The sequence below is a fragment of the Sturnira hondurensis genome, unplaced genomic scaffold (genome assembly GCF_014824575.4).
Source record: "Sturnira hondurensis isolate 20B ecotype Veracruz unplaced genomic scaffold, ASM1482457v3 Scaffold0015793, whole genome shotgun sequence".
Taxonomy (NCBI): domain Eukaryota; kingdom Metazoa; phylum Chordata; class Mammalia; order Chiroptera; family Phyllostomidae; genus Sturnira; species Sturnira hondurensis.
The window spans coordinates 879,507-884,494 of NW_028088424.1; the positions used below are offsets into that span (position 1 = coordinate 879,507).

Consider the following 4,988-nt stretch of genomic DNA (forward strand, 5'->3'; position numbering starts at 1 on the left):
CATAGAAATTCCTGCTAAGGTTCATTAGTGTCTGGCAAGTAAGTTCCTGCCAGAAAGGGAAGGGGAAGTAAAAATGCTATAAGGAGAAATAAGACGGTATAAAGAAGTCATTAAAATCCTGGATTCTGGGCCTTGACCGGTGTGACTCGGTTGGTTGGGCGTCATTACACAAAGCAAAAGGTTGCTGGTTCCATTCCTGGAAGGGGGCACTCCAGAAGCAACTGGTAGATGTTTGTCTCCCTCTCTTTCCCCCTCCCAGTTTGGCGCTTCCCCCTCTAAAAAATAAACAAATAAAATCTTTTTAAAATGTTGGGTTCTGGAATTAGAGTGTCTAGGTTCTGAATCCTGTTTCTGCCACTTACTGGCTGTGCAATCACAAACAAACTACTGAATTATTTAAGCCTCAATTTCCTCACCTTCAAAGTGAGGGTAACATTATCTACCTAAGAGTGCTGTTGTGAGAATAAAATCACAAAATATTTGCAAAGTATTGCCACATGTTATGGGTCAAAGTCCATGTCATATGTTGAAGTCCTAACCTCCAGTACCTCAAAATGCAATCTTATTTGGAGATAGGGTCATTGCAGGTGTGATTAGTTAACATGAAGTCATTCCAGTGGGCCTTAATCTATCTAATATGACTGGCATCCTTATAAAAAGAGGAGATTAGGACACAGAGACATGCACACAGGGACAACATCTGGTGAAGGTGTTGGCAGAGATTGGGAGATGCTTCCACAAGCCAAAGATCATTGCTGTCCACCAGAAACTAGCTGAGAAGCCAGAAAGAGTCTCCCCAACAACCTTTCAGAAAGAACCAACCCTGCTGGCACCTTGATCTCAGACTTCCAGCCTCCAAATCTGTGAGACAGCACATTTCTGTTGTTGGAACCACCCTGTCTGTGATACTTTGCTAAAACAGCCCTGGTAAATATACAACACGTGATAAGTACTAATTAATTTCAGTTATTATTAACTCTGTATACTTTTTAAAAAGACTTTATTTATTCATTTTTAGAGAGAAGGGAAAGAAGGGAGACAGAGAGGGAGAGAAACATCAAGGCCAGGGAGAACCATTGATCAGTTGCCTGCCTCACACACCCTAAACCCATAACCCAGGCATGTCCCCAGCTGGGAATTGAACCAACCACCCTTTCCCTAGCAGTATAATGCCCAGCAGAGCCACAGCGATCAGGGATAGCTCTGTACACTTTTAATCTACTCGTACTGAGGCAGCAACACTGTTTCTACTATAAATTAAAGTGCATTTTCCAGCTATTATAGATTCATGCCCCTCCCTCCAAATCATGATGTTCTGTGGAGCAACAGAAGGCAAAATCCCCAACAGAGAGAGGGGGGGTTTGATGAAATGCAACAGAATGCCTGCTAACAATGAGAATTATAAGGTCTTCCCTGGAGAGGGGCACACAGAGGCCACATGCCTCCCTAGAAGGAATAGGATTTGGAGCCTCAAGATGTGGTTTTGAGTCACTTGTCCACTTGCTTGTGTAGGTGTTAGTTCTTATTACCAGAGGGGTCTCCTGCTAGTTGGAAGGTAGTCTTTAATAATCCTGTAACATTCCTCTTCATTTTTCAGCTCATAAATTGCAGCCATTTCCTTTGACCCTGAAGAAGCTGGAAAAGAAAAGGAGGGAAAGAAGCATGGTGGTGATCTGATTCTTTTTCTTTCATAGGATCTAGAATCTCTAACAGCTAATTTTGTTAAAGATGAAGATCAGCAGGGGAACTGCCCCAAGTCCCCACCCTATGCCCCATACCTCTTCACCATTTCACCTTGCACCCTATCCCACTGGCAATGAGTAAAAGTCTTAAATATATTGAGCTGAAATAGAAAGAACTGCAAATTATCGTACTTCATAGATAACTCACCCCAAATATCTCTTTCCCAGACTCAAAGAAGAAACTCGGCTCCACCGGGCTGGCTGGAGGGCCATCAGCAGTTCAGAGGGGGCATGGGGAATTGGAGCTGCCTCTTGTGTGCGCATGATAAAGAAAACATTGGAGGGAACGTTGCCTTCAAGGGTGGCCTCAAACACCCACATCATTGCCACATTTTTCCTCCAAGGCAGACACCACTCTCAGGTGGAACTGGAATTTTAACTAAAAAAAATTAAAGATTTGGAGACTGTTTGATTACTGATGTGAACAAACCAAACAAAAAAGACATCTTGAGACAATGGGGAAAATTTGAACATGGACTGAGCATGAGATAAAATTACAGATTTATCTTTGTCTTTACCAAAATTGTCAATGACACAGTGGTTTCGTCAAAGATAAAGGGTCTTAATGTCGACAATAAAGAGGTCTACAGTAAAATGACCTGGCTTCTGGAATTTGTTTAAAAATATGCTAGAAAGAAAAAAAATACAGAGGGGTTGAGTTAAAACAACATTGGCAAGCTGTCGATTATCAGGTCGTGAATGAGAAACACATGGAAGTTCACTGTATTCAATTTTATGTATGTTTGAAAGTTTCCATTTAAAATTTTTTTAAATAAAAAGAATGGAAGGGTTGGGAAAAAACACTCATGTTTCCAATCCTGATAAAAAAAAATTCTTCTTTTGGAGGGTAGGGGAGAGAAGCTTAAAATGCCCCCTGTTTCTGCTACAGGAAATAATAATAATAAAGTGGCATGGAGAGAATGATAGGGGACTTGAGAGTTGGAAAATTTTAGTTTATAATAGCTAATAAGCTTAGTAATAATGTATGTAAAAGCTTTTGTTCCAGGAACTGAAGGTACGACCCACCCTGACTCCAGGAGACCATAAGCAGTTCTACCTTTGTTTCTCAGAAGGACAGCAAGCAATTCAAGATGATATCTGGGCCACTGTGCTCCAGGGTGAGATGACCACCACCCAGGACACAGCTTAAGACCTGGGGCACAGCTTGATACCACTGCCCAGAACAAGAACACTAAAGTTGTTTTTTTCCTAATCCAATTAACTTTTCCCCGGATTTCAACCCCCCTCACTGTACCTTGTTTATTCCCTGCTATAAAAAACCTTGGCCTGGAAAGAAAAGACAAGACGGTCTAGGGTATGAACTTGCCATTTTCTCAGATCGCTGGCCATCTGAATAAAGCACCCATAAAGATTCAATCCCTGTCTCTGCTTACTGGGTTTGGTAGTGACAGGTAGCCCGAACTCCGGTGTCTTTTCCAGTTTCATGAACGCTAAAGCTACTTTAACCGACATTTCACTAACTCTCTACCAGGGACTTGGGTGTGATAAACAAGAAATGATATTAATTCACGCAGCACCCACTATATAACAAGTACTTTCACAAACATCTCTTTAAGTCTTCATAATATTCGGCTGGCCAAAAAGTCCATTTAGTTTTTTCCATAAAATAAAAGACATTTTTTTTCATTTTCACCAAAAATTTTATTGATTGGATATTTTGAGTATGTTGGCTACCTCCTGCTATTGGCTTCTAGTGGGAAGAGGCCATGGGTGATGCTAAACATTTTTCAAGGCATAAAACATATCCACAGCAAAGAAGTATTTGGCCAAAATGTCAATAGTATAACAGGGTGCAGCCAAGAGGGAGCCCCAAATAGAGTTTTGTAGTGGGGTCCAGAACTCAAGGTGTCCAGGGAATATTAGAAAAATATATAGGATGTCCTGCCCCCTGCCCCCAGAACAAGGCTAAGCTGGGGGATGGGACACATGGAGCAGGGCTGTTGAGAGCTGTTTGGTACAGCAACAGCTTTGCAGCTAACCTCTGGGATGGTCATTTAACGTATCTATAACCTTTAACTGGTTTCATAGATATGTTAAATAGCAGTGGCCATGCTGTAAGCCAGGGGGATAGAAGTGACTTCCACCCAAGATAACTGGAAGGCAACTTCCCCTGGTTATGGCTCCTGTGTGAGAGCTTGGAGATAATTGGCTCACACTGTGGGGCCACACCTGCACAGAGTCACTGTGGCAGCCCAGAAAAGCTGGAAGGGTACAGGAATGCTGGCGGGTGTAACTGATTGTAGGAGGAGTCAGAAGTGGGGCTGCAGAGGAAAATCTGCGGAAGGATTTAAACCCAGACTCGGCAGCTTTAGTGAAGGGAGAACCACGTGGCTTTGGCAGAGTGGGGACCCCTGCAGCTTTGGTGAGAGAGAGAACCATGTGGCTTTGGCAAGAGTGAGGACCACATGGCTTTGGGTTGCTCCCTTTTGCCACATGGCTTAGGAAGCAGGAGAGGCTTTGCCTGGAAGAAAAGGGGTGAAAGGACTCTTGCTGGTGGGCTATGAGAAGGTGCCGAATGGTTTTGGATTAACTGGAGATTGTGGCAGTGACACAGCTGATTGTGCCAGGAGCCTGAATGACAGACTTCTACTTCTTTTCCTGAGATACGATACCCCAGATAAGGGCAGAGGAGAAGGAAGGACTGTGTGGGTCTGTGGGTATCCTAATACACTTTAATACTTTAATGAAGACATTGGGTCACTACTTTAAGTCTGTATAGCTTTAAATAAACATTTCCTTTCCTTTTCACAAATCTCTGACATTGAGAGACGTCTTTCCTCTCGCAGCAGGCATAGCAAACCTAGTATGATTTAACAGTACATCGTACCTGCCCTTGGTTCTGTTCTGTAACAATAGTACCAGGAAACTTCACAAACCACTTTCACACGTTCAGTCAGTCACAGCAGCTTCTCCATACACTGCACAAACTTTTGTTTGTGCTTCAATTATATTTTAACCTTTCTTGAAATAATAAAACACAATACACTGAAAATGTTGCATATTTTCTTCCATCTTCAACATTAACATGGCTGCACAAAATTCACAAATTTTGATACATTTAAAAAAAATACACGTTGATATGACAGCTGTCACAGTACAATCTAACAAAATTGTTTCTAATGAAGTTAAAACTAAGCACTACTAGAGCCATCGTACAAATAAATTTAAACAAATTTTTTTGGCAAAGCCAATAATACTGTTTAGCGACCTAAATATTATTTTTAA

General features: G+C 41.9%; 1 long non-coding RNA gene across 1 annotated transcript; it reads left to right on the forward strand.

The window, feature by feature from the left end:
- The first annotated feature begins 589 nt into the window (after positions 1 to 589).
- LOC119000514 (uncharacterized) lies at positions 590 to 2,908 on the forward strand. The gene is made up of 4 exons (XR_005069338.1): positions 590 to 927; positions 1,598 to 1,668; positions 1,911 to 1,998; positions 2,737 to 2,908. It is a non-coding gene; the product is annotated as an uncharacterized LOC119000514 (long non-coding RNA).
- Positions 2,909 to 4,988: the final 2,080 nt, after the last annotated feature.